The 16,236-nt window shown below is 41.9% G+C and overlaps 1 non-coding gene across 1 annotated transcript; it reads left to right on the top strand.

Moving 5' to 3' along the window:
- The first annotated feature begins 10,334 nt into the window (after window positions 1-10,334).
- On the top strand, window positions 10,335-10,441 carry LOC139895390 (small nucleolar RNA R71). The gene has a single exon (XR_011775844.1). It is a non-coding gene; the product is annotated as a small nucleolar RNA R71 (small nucleolar RNA).
- Window positions 10,442-16,236: the final 5,795 nt, after the last annotated feature.

The following is a 16,236-nucleotide window of genomic DNA, read 5'->3' as shown; positions in this document are numbered from 1 at the left end:
TAAGACCCTGTTTCCTTTTCAGTTATATGGGGCGCCGTCCAATTTGGGGGACACCGTCTAGTAGTGAAGCGTGGGACGCCGTCCAAGTTTTGGGACGCCGTCCAAATGGTCTGACGGGCCAGCTGTGTAGTTTTTAGATTTTGAAAGGGGTATGTTGGTCATTTAACTTGGTGGCCGGTTTTAAGCCACAAATGGGCAAGGTTGAGCTCATTCAACCTTATCTTCACCAACACAAACACTCTCAACCATATCTAGATAGAGAGTAAGAGTTTAGAGAGAGAGAGAGAGAGGTTAATTTAGAGTGAAAGGAGTCGGATTCTCACCAAAGCTCGGGTTCTAAATTTGTTCATCTCATTCACGGCTATGTTGTGGTAGTATTGGTAAGTTCTAACTCCGAGTTTCATTGTTTGATTTGAGATTCAATGTTAGGGTTTGAGCTTGATTAGTTGTAAAACCCTTTTAGATGATGAAGTGGGTTTGTGGTGACTAGTTATTCTTGTCACTTAACGGGTTTTGGGTTGGTTGACGTTTTTGCCACGTTTAGGCTTTGTTAATGGGTATAATCACTAGTGTTAGTGATTATGGAAGTGTTGGAACCCATTTTGGGCATTTGGTTGACTAATTTTGAAATGGGTCAAAATTAGGGTTTGGTGTCATTTTGGGCGAGACGAGTGTTTAACACTTGTGTTCGGGTTTAATTGGCGTATTAGGACCATTTTCACTTGTGTTAGTGATTATTGGTTAGTTTGGGCACGGTTTGTGTTTGAAAGTGCATTTGGGTCGAAATTGCACTAAGTGTGATTTGGGTTGGTTTGTAAGTCCACCTTAATTGTGTTGTTTGTATTGTGATAATGGAATAGGTACATTCCATCGACAAGTTGCGGATTATTTTGGTAGCATTCATCAAGGCGAGAAGGTGAGTGTTAATATCCTATGTGCATATGTATGTGTAGGATGGGTGCGGGTCGGGTGAAGTGATTCTCGGCTATAGAGCTCACTTCACATATAGGTGGATTTGATGGACTGGTGTATGGGTCCAATTAGCACGGTTGTGCATTTTTTGTTGACCACCTTTGGCGAGGTGCACACTTTGTGTGTACGTTATCACATATGCTTGTGATGTGGATTATTCAACCCCAATGGCAAAGGGTTGGTATTAAGTTGTGATTGGAGAAGTGGATCACGTGTGGATGCGGATTCACGATGACGCGTGTAGTTTCGGTCATCTTATTGAGAAAGTGAGTCTCGTGTAGTTCGGATTCATGATGACGCGTGTAGTTCGGTCATCTTATCGAGGTAGTGATCTCGTGTGGTTGCGGATTTACTAAGGCTCGTGTATTTCGGCCAACCTCGATGTTTGTTATGGTATTGAAGATAGTAGTCTCGTGTGGATGCGGATTTACTAAGGCTCTTGTAGTTCGACCAATCTTCATGTTGGTAATTGGTAGTCGGTTCCGGTATTGGGTTAAGGGGTTAACCTTGGACGTTTGTATATTATTTTATATATTGTCGTATTGTTGTGATGTAGCTAACCCTCCGGGTGTAGCTTATTGGCGTTGTTCACATCGTCGTTGGTGAACTTATATTTGTTGTTATTTTAACTTGTTGCTTAGTGATCGTACGGTATGCTTTGTTTAGCTTGCCTTTATGCTTGGATGCTCCGGTATGCGTTATTTGATTATCATTGTGTGGTGTGTCAATTTTATGCATATATATGTATGTAGTATATTCTCACTCACTAAGCGTTAGCTTACCCTCTCGTTGTTTACATTTTTATAGATTTGCATGGATGCGGTGGTTCGGGTAAGCGTGGGAACTAGTGGACTCGCGTAGTTGCTTTAGAAGATCGTGCTTTTGGATTGTTTAGGATTGGGTAGCGTATCCCCAATCACCATGCTCGGTCTATGTTTTGCATTAAAACTAAAATGGGTCGAAATGGTCGCTTGTCGTAATATGGGTCGATGTGGGCCCGGTATTGTAAAACTCGGTTTTTATTATGGAAAACCCTTAGTTTAATTATTATTAACATGTTGTGAAAACCGTTTAGTTTAAAAGTGTCGAGAAGCGGGTTTTTCGCCCGCCTGTATTTGACAAACTGATCAGTAACTTACAGTTCATTTGGACGCCGTCCTGGTCTTCTCTGCTGGATGCCGTCCAGATAACTGGACGCCGTCCAGATAACTGGACGCCGTCCAGATAACTAGACGCCGTCCAGATGTGTTGTTTCAGAATTTTTTTTAAGGCGTATTTTTGGTAGGATAACGGGTTGGGTCGTTACAAGTGGTATCAGAGCATGGTCTAAGGGATTTAGGTGACTTGAGATAGGTGTCTAGACTTAGACTTTTGTGTGTGCTTATTTGTTGCGGGACTTGTAGGTGTGCGGGTCAGAATGGGAACTTGGTTAGTGCCTTAGCGTGTAGGTGAACTAACTAGGATTGTGGCTTGTATTGTGTCGTAATTCTTTCGTGTGCTTGTGTCGCGTAGAATTTTCGTTGTGTTGGTTTATATCATCGAGCGAGGAGGTCGTTGTACTAATGAGTTGATACGGCGTGTGTGCGTAATAAGGACTTGCAAACCTTATTACGGGTGCAAATCGTGTATAACAAGTGATGTACGACGAGTGTTGAGCAAGATGAGGCGGTGTTGTGCGTGTGGTATTATACATTCGTAGACTAAGCGTTTTGCATTCTTTAGAATGACGACGCGAAACGAGATTGAGACGAATGACGAGGAGTTTAACGCTAGAGTTGCGGCCGCCGTTGCGGAGCAAATGGGTGCGTTTCGAGAAGAAATGGATAGGAAGTATTCCGAATTTCAAAGTAGTAGTGAAATGGAGCGTTGTCATAAGAGCTTCATGAGGACTAAACCCCCGATGTATGACGGGAAACCGGATCCTTTGGTTAGCACAACATGGATCTCGAACGTCGAAGGGTGTTTTCGCACTATTGAATGCCCTCCCGAGAAAAAGACGAGACTCGCTACTAGTTTGTTGCGGGGTAGGGCGAAGAATTGTTTGGATGGTAAGATTGATCTTGTCGGTGGTGAACCGTTTATGGCATTATCGTGGGACGATTTTAAGAAGGAATTCTTCGAGGAGTTCTGGACTTCAGCAGATTTGACGGAATTGCGTACTGAGTTGCGAAATTTGCAACAGAGTTCTATTGATTTGAATACTCTCAAGACGAACTTTATGGCAAAGGCTCGTTTTTGCCCGGAGTATTTGGGGTATGATCGTTTGTTGATGGAGGATTTCTATCGAACTTTGAATGATGACTTGAAGAACAAAATTAGCAGAGGTCACGCGAAATCGTTTGCGGAATTATTCTCCGTGGCTAGAGGTTTCGAGTCGTATTCGCGATCGAAGATGGGTAAACCTTCAAGTGAGAGAAGGGTTGTTTCATATGGTGCTCCAAGTAAGAGGACAAAGGGTCCGAGTGTGAGCACGGGTGGTACACGAACGGGTATATCGGACTCTAGTGCGTCTAGGTGTTACAATTGTGGCTTGAGGGGTCACAAGTCTTGGGAATGTTCGGTGCCAATGGGTGATGGCACGGTGTGCTTCAATTGCCAAGAGGAAGGACATCGTAAGTCGGAGTTTCCCGAGTTAGCGGGAACGGATGCGGCAAGGAGACGTTAAGGTACGTTTCGTTTTAATAAATATGTCCTTTGATTATTTATTATGTGCCTGATATGGCCGAAACGGACGGTTTTTATTTGCGCGGTGTCGTTAGGCCGCGGCTCGCCAGGATCAGCCACTCATGGGAGAGGGTACTGTTTTAAATTTATATTTAGCGGGGCCTAAATCTTACTACTCCTTATAAGTAAGGGAAGTATGACATAGAGTCGTATTTTTGAGATATCAGTAACATCGAACCTATATTGTAGCCTAAGATAGTTAGGGAGTAGTGAATATTTATTTTGGGATTTTCTAATTTAAGATAGATAAAGTAAATGCGATAAAATTTGTAATTCAGATAAGGTTAAAGTAAGTGCATACTATGACTTCATCAGTTATTCTGCCGAGATTATGGAATGCTGGCTCATGAATAGGCAGAGGCCTTGTATTCATTACACTGGTCCTAAATGCCCCTGTCATAAGACATGTCACTGGGTACTGCGTTAGGATTGAAGATTCTGAATAGACAGCAACGTCCCTTACCCCCGACGCCCGTACAGTCTGACTACAGGCATACACGTTCAGACGGCTCATCCAATTGAGCGACTCGGTTGGGTGACGTATTAATATTCCAAAATGGTCTAAACTTTCTTAAGCATAATAGAATACATGATTTACCATATCCGAGAGACGTGATGTGTTTCAATGCTTTCGTTAATGATTGGTAAAAGATAGTTAGGCCCTTACAAAGAGTTCAATCATAAAGAACACCATGGCCAAGTCAAGTCTGACTTCCATGAACACGTTCGGTTATCCTAACGGTCCAATTCTTTATGTCTCTAAACAAATAGTTCCTTAATTAACTAAGAATCCCTCAAGCGGGGTGCAATGCTTGAGACCGCGTTACGGTGCAGTGTACTGGTCAACACTAACTGTGTTCTATGGCCTTACTTAGCAGAGGTACAGCTTATAACAACCGTTGTGCTTCAGCGTGCACGTACGAAGTTTATATACTTGGTGACTACACCAGCATGGTCTGGGACCGATAATGTACTAGGGGTCTAGTTAGATGTTTCACTACGAAAGAGTCGTCAGTCGGAATCCAAAGCTCGATAGACTTACTACAACCGGTGTGCCTCAGTCGATCTTTCGTTGTATCTGATAGACTTCTCTTACCAAGGGGTGACACAGATACTGTACTCTGAATTGGGGTTCGCGACTTCCCAATAACAGAGCCTATAACTACGTTCTATTAGTTGGAAAAGCGATTGAGTTTAAAGCATAATCGGAAAGCATTTCGACAACATACACAGACCATAATATTATTTCGGCATTATAACTGCTTACATCATAGCATACACTAAAGATAACTACTCGCTAATCATGGCCATAATATCATAAAACATTATATAAGATAAAGGATAGAAATACCAGTAGATTAAACGAGTTCTGAATATAAAAGTGACAACTTCAAGACTCCAGACCGCTCCTAATACAATCTTCAGCGTTCGCCTCCGGGTACTTAATTTCCCGCTCGGAGGTGAGAAGGCCTTGAAAGTATGACTAATATTGTACAAGAGAGAGAAAGAAGTGAATTGAAGTGTGTGTGGGAATGAATGACAAAGACCCTATAAATAGACTTGAAAATTGCCAAATACGCCTGGCAGGCCGTATGGTAGGCCGTATGCAAGGCAGGCCGTTTGGTGGCTCGTGTGGGGGCACGTATATGGCAGGCCGTTTCCATACTGGCAGGCCGTATGGAAGGCCGTATGGCAGGCCGTATGGCTTGCTGGTCAGCCTGAATTCCCTGGATCGTAACTTGATTTCTTGTCTTTCACCGTTTTCGCTCTAGAATCTTCGTTTTAGCTCCGATTCTCTTGATTCTTTTTGCACCGCCTTCGTAATTACTTGTTCTTCAATTCTAACAGAAAAAGTGGGTATTTTTGCCGATAAATTGCGAATCTTTCTTGTTTTTGGGCCTTAATACCGGGGTGAAAACGTGACTTTTTAGCCGATATCAAATATCCCACACTTAGACTTTGCTTGTCCTCAAGCAAACTCTCATTTTAAAGAATCTTTTTGGCGTTTCTTTTCTAATAGCCTAAGCGATTTGCTTTTATTATAAGAGCATAAAGATAAGGTGAGTTATCTATGTTAGGATTGAAATTATCTCTGCAAGCATGCGAGGAGGTTACATGACATAGGCTAGCTTTCACGGGTCACTCAAATCACTCAAGTGTTTAGGGTTCCCAATAGATCTAAGAAATGAATACACTCATAGCCAGTCATGCTGCACCCATCATCATAGGCTTGATAAAGACTCAAATCCTTATTGCTAACGTGAGAACAGTAGTAATCTCAGCTTTATGGGTTATTTGTCAATGATGGAGAAGGAATTTTGTAGTGGTAGTGAAGTTATTTTTGAAGGGTGAGATAAAAGGGTAATGTAGTCTTTATACAAACTTTTATTCGGATAGATAGGAGTGCTGAAGTATTTTGAGAAGCACTTTTGAACTTTTTCTTCATTTGATTTTCATTTTCGATCGAGTTCTCTTCGGCATTTCTCTTATTTAGTTCTGCTCCTTCATCATTTTTTTTTTGGAGACTTCATCTCGAGAAACTTTTTGCCGGTAAACTTTTTCAAGACATTTGCCATGATACTTGAGAGGTTTATAACATTGGGTTTTCGGAAGGAATCTCATTTTTTGGGTTTTCTGAGAAATAGTAAAGGTGATATGGATGTGGTGGTGGAATAGAAGTAGTAGAGGTGTGGAAGGCTTATGTTTGACAAATAGGTAGCTATTTTAATTACAACCAAACCACGCTTTGCTGCTTGGAGATGTAGATCTAAAGCAAGTTCTGATTCTGAGAACAGTCATCGGCACTCTCAACAGAAAATAGTGAAGCATTAAAGATGAATGCTGGTCTTATTTGGGGTGCCTCACCATAATCAATTTAGGTCGATAATGCCTTAGTCATGCAATGCTCTATTAGAGATTTCAATCTAACAAGATTTCCACCTTACTTAAGCCTTACTTTTATTGACAAACGTTTTAGGTTTTCAAAAATACTTTTTCGAAAAGGGTTTCTTTTGCAAAAAATTTGAAATTTGGCTTAAGGACTTGGAATCTTCGTAATGGTTTATTATGATATAGCATAAAAAGATACCAACATCCCACATTTAGACGAACATTGTCCTCAATATTCCTAGTGTATCCCACACTTAGGAGTTTTAGTTAAAGATTTGGGAGTGTTTGTCTAGTGTTTTAATTGGGTGTTATTCCACACTTAGTGATAAGCTAGGATGCGGTATAGTTTGAATCTTGAGCTAGTAATGAAAAGAAAGAAATACCCCTAGCAGATGCGGCTGGCTTCCTTACTTCTTTATCGGCTCATTTGTCATCCTTTATTCTTCTACTCTACTTTATTGCACGGGTTGCCTCCCGAGAAGCGCTTTTGTTTAAGGTCATTGGCTCGATCGTAGTGATTCTTCAAAAAGCAAACATTCCTCGTTGATGGTTGTGATCTTGGTCTTCTTGAGGGAATGTGAGTCTTGGTGGATAAGTTCTGAGAAAGTGTCGGACCAATAGTGGTAACAAGTCCGGTACTTCTCTTGAAGATCTTCTGAACGATAAGTAGTGCGCAGTTTCGGCTCTTGATAAGTCTTGAAGTCCGATGAGAATATGATCCACAGCTCTGCTGGTTGACCCATGAACGTCAATCATGGTTGCAGTGCTGGTGTTGATGATTTCTCTGACTGGATGCTCATTTCGGAGGTCTTCAAACAATGTAAGAAACTGTATCTTTAGAATTTTGAAGTCTTCAGAACGGTGATCTCCACAGTAAGAGTCTGTAGCTTTGCACAGATTAGTTAAGAGACGAAGCTGGAAAGAAGTGAACAGCAATCCTGATCCGAGTATTAATTTCACCGTCTTTGAGTATATCTCTCGACATCCAGCTTTAAATATGAAACTAAGATCTGTGGATTCGTGGAACATACGTGATAGCTGCTTCGTAACATAGGTGGCAATGTTGACTCGATCTGGTTCAAGATGAGAGAACGGATTGTTTCGCCTTGCTTCCTTCATAACAGCATCTTGTAACTCTTTGATAATCAGATCAGCGTGGTGATCAATTGTTACGTAAATCACTAGTCTGTATGGTGTGCTTTCGAAGTTATCTCTATCCAGAAGAGCGAAAAAACTGTGAATATCCTCGATCATTTGCAAATCAGAGTGATAAGTCGGACAACCGGTGGAAAGATCCATATGCTTCCGGATGAGAGTCAGTAGTGCTCGTTCATTTCATGAGAACGGAAGTGCAGATCCAGCTAAGGCATTATAAACCTTAGAGTAAATAATCTTCTGATCTCGACAGAATCTTGTTTCAAGAATAGTGTGAACCACTGAATTGTGCTCTCGTTGCCTTTCTTCGTGATAGATATGATCGTGAAGAGAGTCGATAAAGTCTTGAATGCGTTCTTCTAGGATTTCAACATCATTGTCTTCTCTTCAGAGATAGAGGTGGTGCTCTTCTCTGATAGCCATGATTCATTCTGTTAAGTGTAGCGAAAAATCAATGGTTGACTTTCGGATGGCTTCGAAAATGTCTTCAAAATCATCGGTATCATTAATGAAGGTAATCATGTCTGCATGTGTGGATATAACCGGAATTTGATCTAAAGAAGAGTCCGGTTCCCCTTGATCTACTTCGGTTGGAGAGTGTGAGTTAGTCATAATGTCTTCATGATGCTCTTCCTCGTCATCATCGGAATCCGGTTCCTCTAAGGATGCGTCTGATGAACGGGTTTCTTCAGTATTCTGATTCTCCACTTTGATACTTACAGGATCAATTTATATATCCTTAACCTCAGCCTTGTCGTTCTTCTTTTTGAAGCGAATGATTAAACTATGATCTGCCATTTCAAGCCTCATTATTTCTTCATGACGCTCAGTGCTTGGAACGGGTGTTGTCGCAGTTTCTTTTACGTCTTCTATTTCCTCTTCCTCTTCAGATTCCTCCTTTTCCTCTATTTCTTCGATGGGATCCTCTTCTTCCATTTCTGGGTCGTCTTCAGACTGTGATTCGACACCCATCTCAATATCGTCGGCTGGTGGTAATGACTCATCATCGGAAGTGATCCGTCTGGTGGAAATAGCAAACATCTCTGCCTGTCCAGAAAGATCGGTTGATCGGTCAATTTTGAAGGTAACGCTCTCCCCATGTGATCGTAAGATCATGGTTTGATTGTACACATCAATGACAGTCCTAGCCGTATTCATGAAAGGTCTTCCTAACACTATTGGGGTGTGTAGGTATTCCTTAATATCCATTACTATGAAATCCGTAGGATACAAGAATTTGTTGACTTTCACCAAGACGTTCTCAACTATGCCCTTAGGATATCGAATTGTATGATCGGCAAGTTGGATTGTCATTTTGGTTGGTGACAAATCTCCTAACTCTAATCTCTTGTAGAGAGAGTAGGGGATTAGGTTGATACTTGCTCCTAAATCTGCTAGCGCATGAATGGTTCCAGATTGGTAGATTGAACATGGGAAAACGAATCGGCCAGTATCTCCTAGCTTAGGTGGTAGAGAGTTTCTGAGTAATGCAGAGCATTCTTCACTCAGTGGAATTTTGTTAGAATCTGGTATCCTCTCCTTTGTAGAGAGAAGCCTTCGGATGTATCTCTTCTCGTTGGGGACTTTGGACATAGTGTCCAGGAATCTTCCATCAAGTTTGAAGGAGTCAAGCTTGGATGGTTCCTCCTGTAGCCTTCCAGGATAGGATACTCGAACTGGAGTTGCCGGGGTCAGCTTCTGAGTATATGTCGATTTGTTCTTGAGCCTAGCTGACCTTCTTCGTGGTTCTTCCTCTGGGATTACGAAATCCATTTGCTTTGCTTCTTCTATGTGGGGATTCTAGATAGTATTACTTGGCAATCTTCCTTGCGGTTGGGTTTCAAGGCACTGTGATAACTGTTCGAGCTGCGTTTCCAAACTTTTGAGCAGAGCCAATTGATTTCTCATTAGTATCTTCGTCTGATCTTGTCTGGTTGCAGTTCTCTGATTTAATTGTTGTTGTCCTTGGATGAACTGAGTTAACTGATCATCAGCTCCGAGAGTGGGGTTAGCTGCTTTTGTAATCTGGGTGGTAGGGGAATTCTCCTCAACTGGGGGACCAGTGAGTGGAAGTGGTTGATCGTAGGTCAATTGAGATTGTTGGGCTGGATGGATAGCGATAGCGGAAAGGTTGATTGCTTCGCTGAAATTGATTAACCCTTGGTGGTTGATTGAATCCGGGATTTGGTGGACGAGCTGGGTATTGAACGTAACAGACTGAACCGTCAGGGTTTTCGTACTTAACTTGATAGTCTTCAGTAGGTTGCGGGTTGGTACAATTAACACAAGCCTGAGCTTGGTTAAACTTCTGCGGTTGCGTCTTCAATTCTCCGAGTTGTTTGGCAAGAGATTCCATCTTATCTGTGAGGGATTTGATGGCCTCCGTTTGATTGTTAAGTGCAGAGAGTGGGGCAGATGATGAAGTTGTTTCACCACTGTTCCAGTCATGATGATGCATCGTCATGTTCTCGAGCAATTCCCATGCTTCATCTGCGGTTTGGTTCATCAGATTCCCTTGAGCTGCTGCATCGATCGTCGTCCTATGATTTACCGTAAGACCATTGTAGAAGGTACAGATTTGGGCTGACCGTTCTAACTGGTGATTAGGGCACTTCTTCAGCAGGGTTTTGAAACGCTCCCATGCGGTGTAAAGCGATTCATCATAACTTTGTTTGAAGTTAATGATGTCATTCTTCAGTTTGGTTTATTTAGAAGGAGGGAAATATTTGGTTAGGAATTTAGTCGCCATCTCTGTCCATGACGTGATGGAATCTTTTTCCAGTCCTTCAAACCAAGTTTGAGCATGATGAGTGAGAGAATAGGGGAACAAGTATAGCTGGACTATATCTTGTCCTATCCCTGGCTGTTTGTAGGAGTTCAAAAGAGATATGAATTTATCAAAGTGAGAATTAGGATCGTCATTCGGTAATCCATGAAACTGACAGCTATTTTGAATGAGCTGGATGATGTGATGTTTTAACTCGAACGAGAGTCCTTGAATCTCTGGAAATCTGATTGGTCCTCCTCGACCTTCAATCGAGGGTTTCGTGTTTTCTACTAAAGTAACGTGTAACGCCATTTGGTTTCTGATTCGTGCTTCCTTGCGTGTTTTAGAGATTATTGCGTCTGGATCAGGTACGAATAACAACGGCCCTAGTCTAGATCGGGTTTGGGTCATACACTAGGTATGCCTTTTTGTTTTTAATTTTCGCAAATAAGCTAAATTATAATAAGCAAAACTAAACTAATCTAATTCTAAGGTAATCTAATTTAATCTAAGGCAATCTAAGGTAATCTAAGGTGGTCTAATCTAAGGTAAACTAGAGTAATCTAAAGTAATCTAATCTAATTAACTAACTATCCTATGGTGGAATATGTTTTTGGTTCTGGCTACTGATTCCCTGGTATTTCGGTAACAAAGTTTTGCATAAACTATTCAACAAACCAAGTGGCCAGGCCGACTACGGAGAGGCAGGATCCTTTTGGTCCCAATATAATTGGCGAATGTTCGGAAAATCCAATAACCAAGTCCTTGTATAATTGTCTTTCTTAGACACCACTAAATGCTTGTGAATAAGTTTGATTGAAAACAGTATTGCCTGATACTAGTTCCCCGGCAGCGGCGCCAAAAACTAGTAGTTCTCTTGATATGGCCGAAACGGACGGTTTTTACTTGCGCGGTGTCGTTAGGCCGCGGATCGCCAGGATCAGCCACTCGTGGGAGAGGGTACTGTTTTAAATTTATATTTAGCGGGACCTAAATCTTACTACTCCTTATAAGTAAGGGAAGTATGACCTAGAGTCGTATTTTTGAGATATCAGTAACATCGAACCTATATTGTAGCCTAAGATAGTTAGGGAGTAGTGAATATTTATTTTGGGATTTTCTAATTTAAGATAGATAAAGTAAATGCGATAAAATTTGTAATTCAGATAAGGTTAAAGTAAGCGCATACTATGACTTCATCAGTTATTCTGCCGAGATTATGAAATGCTGGCTCATGAATAGGCAGAGGCCTTGTATTCATTACACTGATCCTAAACGCCCCTGTCATAAGACATGTCACTGGGTACTGCGTTAGGCTTGAAGATTCTGAATAGACAGCAACGTCCCTTACCCCCGACGCCCGTGCAGTCTGACTACAGGCATACACGTTCAGACGGCTCATCCAATTGAGCAACTCGGTTGGGTGACGTATTAACATTCCAAAATGGTCTAAACTTTCTTAAGCATAATAGAATACATGGTTTACCATATTCGAGAGACGTGATGTGTTTCAATGCTTTCGTTAATAATTGGTAAAAGATAGTTAGGCCCTTAAAAAGAGTTCAACCATAAATAACATCATGGCCAAGTCAAGTCTGACTTCCATGAACACGTTCGGTTATCCTAACGGTCCAATCCTTTATGTGTCTAAACAAACAGTTACTTAATTAACTAAGAATCCCTTAAGCGGGGTGCAATGCTTGAGACCGCGTTATGGTGCAGTGTACTGGTTAACACTAACCATGTTCCATGGTCTTACTTAGCAAAGGTACAGCTTACAACAACCGTTGTGCTTCAGCGTGCACGTACGAAGTTTATATGCTTGGTGACTACACCAGCATGGTCTGGGACTGATAATGTACTAGGGGTCTAGTTAGATGTTTCACTACGAAAGAGTCGTCAGTCAGAATCCAAAGTTCGATAGACTTACTACAACCGGTGTGCCTCAGTCGATCTTACGTTGTATCCGATAGACTTCTTTTACCAAGGGGTGACACAGATACTGTTACTCTGAATCGGGGTTCGCGACTTCCCAATAACAGAGCCTATAACTACGTTCTATTAGTTAGAAAAGCGATTGAGTTTAAAGCATAATCGAAAAGCATTTCGACAACATACAAAGACCATAATATTATTTCGGCATTATAACTGCTTACATCATAGCATACACTAAAGATAACTACTCGCTAATCATGGCAATAATATCATAAAATATTATTTAAGATAAAGGATAGAAGTACCAGTAGATTAAATGAGTTTCGAATACAAAAGTGACAACTTCAAGAATCCAGACTGCTCCTAATACAATCTTCAGCGTTCACCTCCGGGTACTTAATTTCCCGCTCGGAGGTGAGAAGGCCTTGAAAGTATGACTAATATTGTATAAGAGAGAGAAAGAAGTGAATTGAAGTGTGTGTTGGAATGAATGACAAAGACCCTTTAAATAGACTTGAAAATTGCCAAATACGCCTGGCAGGCCGTATGGCAGGCCGTATTTGGCAGGTCGTATGCAAGGCAGGCCGTTTGGTGGCTCGTGTGGTGGCACGTATATGGCAGGCCGTTTCCATACTGGCAGGCCGTATGGCAGGCAGTATGGCTTCCTGGTCAGCCTGAATTCCCTGGATCGTAACTTGATTTCTTGTCTTTCACCGTTTTCGCTCTAGAATCTTCGTTTTAGCTCCGATTCTCTTGATTATTTTTGCACCGCCTTCGTAATTACTTGTTCTTCAATTCTAACTGACAAAGTGGGTATTTTTGCAGACACAGTTCGAATCTTTCTTGTTTTTGGGCCTTAATACCGGGGTAAAAACGTGACTTTTTAGCCGATATCAGTGCCGATTGAGTTTGGGTATGTTAAATGCCCTGTGTTGTGCATAGTATTATTAAGGATGAAGTTCCTAATGGAATTACCCTAAGGTGACGTTTTGATTGATGGGCAAAGGGCGTAAGACTTGGTGCAACCAAGCATTCCTTGGTGTTGGGAAATGTTTTTACCAAGCCAGGGGTGTGGGCTTTGGTGTTTGGAGGATTGAGCGTGTTCGCTCTCGTGTTGAAATTGATGAACCGTGTGGTTCGTCGGGTGGGTGAAACCCTTGAGGTCGAGTGTTTGATCTCGATGTGCGTTGGTAATAGAGTCTACGTGACGCGATGTTAGGTGCCTTTTTCATACCTACTAGCGTGGTATTCGACTCCGATGATGTTGCGGTTACATTGTACTTAGGGTACCGGAGAGAAACCCTTAGGTACATGAGTGACTAGGTGAAAATTTGACAAGCTAAAGCAATCGGAGGATTGCGAGATTAAAGTTTGTGTAATTGTGGTAAACTTTTCATTCGAAGTGTTTAAGGATAGGTTAAAATCCTTTGTATGCTCATGGATAGGGCAAGGTATTATGAAGTGTATATCATGAGATACCTTTATCTCGATGATGTGGTTATGGAACGGAGTTCCAAGTGGGGGAGTTGTAATCTCGCACGAAGGTGTTCTAGTGTATTGATATTGGACGATGCTCGTATGGATTCGGAGCTAGCGTTGAGACCTACGTTGGTCGATTGTGGTAAAAGTACGATTTAGAATAAATTGTACTTATGGTTTTGGATTTAAATTATCACTGAGGTGGTAATGTGATGAATCTCATTTAGAGATAACGGACGTGTTTGACGAGCAAGTAAGATCCCTCGGTTAAGGGATGTGCGTATCAGATTCTCTTTTAGAGAATTATTGTGTGTGCCTATGTGCGATATAGGTGGTCCTTGCTCGATTGTGTTGGCGTTGTGAACGTGTACGTATGATGCGTATGCAAAGATTTCGAGTGGGTGGAATGATTATACATGTATGTATATAGTGTATTAGTTGTGTGCTATGGTATGAACCACGGCGCCGGTAGTGCCATAGCATGTGCGGGTGAGTTATGATGTGAACCACGGAGCCGGTAGCATCGTGACAATGCGTATGGTGTGAACCATGGAGCCGGTATCACCATGACGCGGGTATGGTTAGTGTATTCCGTTAGGATTCACTATGGTGTAGCAGTGCGCAATGTTACACTGCTCGTTGTATGAGGCCAAAAGAGCGTGTGTGATTGGTGAGTTATGACCGTTGACGTGGTCCGCTAACTTCACCATGGGAGTAGTGTTATATCGGTATGGTATAACGTTATCGGGAAATTCGAGTACCGATGGGGAATGGGAGTACCATTTCTGTGTTGAGATTTGGGAGGTGGATCACGTGTGGATGCGGATTCACGATGACGCGTGTAGTTTCGGTCATCTTATTGTGGAAGTGAGTCTCGTGTAGTTCGGATTCACAATGACACGTGTGGATGCGGTCATTATATTGTGGAAGTGAGTCTCGTGTAGTTCGGATTCACAATGACACGTGTGGATGCGGTCATTATATTGAGGAAGTGAGTCTCGTGTAGTTCGGATTCACAATGACTCGTGTGGATGCGGTCATTCTATTGGGATAGTGACTCTCGTGTAGTTCGGATTCACTGGGGCGCGTGTAGTTCGGCCAATCCCGATTATTGTGAGGTGGAGGTAGTTGAGTCGCGTGTGGTTCGAATTCACTAAGGCGCGTGTAGTTTTCGGCCAGCCTTCATGTTGTTGGATGTGTGAACTATTGGTTGTTTTATACGCCAATGGTGGGGTCATAAGGACCATGTTGTGTGAACTATTGGTTGTTTTATACGCCGATGGTGGGGTCGTGAGGGCCATGTTGCGTGATTAGTGATGCGATAGCCGTGTTTCGCTCACATGTTGTTACGGGTGTGACAATAGTCGATTTTGTACACCTTGGGATTAGCGTTGCCATAGTTGTTTTGGGCGCTATCGGTTTTAGCCGTTTGCTTATGATGTTACGATAGTTGCGTATTAGTCGTATTGCACACTACGAGGGATGTTTAGTGATAAGTGTTATCCGTAAGGATTCCTTTTGTTCGGTCTTCATCGTTTGGGTTATTGACCTTAGGTCGAAACTTGGTTACTTTAGCATTGTACTTGTTAGGAGTACGCTAAAGAGTTGATACCTCGGTACGAGATTGGTTGAGTTTTTCCCGATATGAGGGATTGAGCAAGTTTTAGTGCTCGAATTTGTGGACTTGATAAATCGTGAATGACGATTTAGTGTTAAAAGTGATTCGTGGAGAAGAATCGCCTCGAGGAGTTGGAAGGAAACATGATGTTTCTGCGTATGTTAAGCGTTTGTAGTAGTTTTCGGATGTTATGTGCATTGCATGTCTCGAAATGCGTGCACGTGTATAATTGGTAAGTTGAATAATCTTCGAGTTGATGGTTCATGTGACGAAAGTCGGATTGAAACGTATGTTTGAGGACCATAAAGTGGGGGTCCGATCGGATAAGTGACGAGGATCACGAGGACGTGATCGATTCTAAGTGGGGGAGAGTTGTAAGACCCTGTTTCCTTTTCAGTTATATGGGACGTCGTCCAATTTGGGGGACGCCGTCTGATAATGCTAAAAACGAACATATATTTCATAGCATTATTCCTCGAGAAAGACAAGCTTTTAGTTGCAATTGTTCTATTTACAAGTAATATTCGTTTAAATAATAAAAGGTGAAGACAAAAGACAGATTCGATGAATTGAAGACGCAAACGACCAAAAAGCTCAAAAGTACAAAAGACAATCAAAGAGGTTCCAATTATTGATAAGAAACGTCTCGAAATTACAAGAGTACAAGATTCAAAACGCAAAGTACAAGATATTAAAT

This window comes from Rutidosis leptorrhynchoides, chromosome 2 (assembly GCF_046630445.1).
Source record: "Rutidosis leptorrhynchoides isolate AG116_Rl617_1_P2 chromosome 2, CSIRO_AGI_Rlap_v1, whole genome shotgun sequence".
NCBI classification, from domain to species: domain Eukaryota; kingdom Viridiplantae; phylum Streptophyta; class Magnoliopsida; order Asterales; family Asteraceae; genus Rutidosis; species Rutidosis leptorrhynchoides.
The sequence above is the reverse complement of the archived record's forward strand: the minus strand, read 5'-3'. Positions and strand labels throughout refer to the sequence as shown.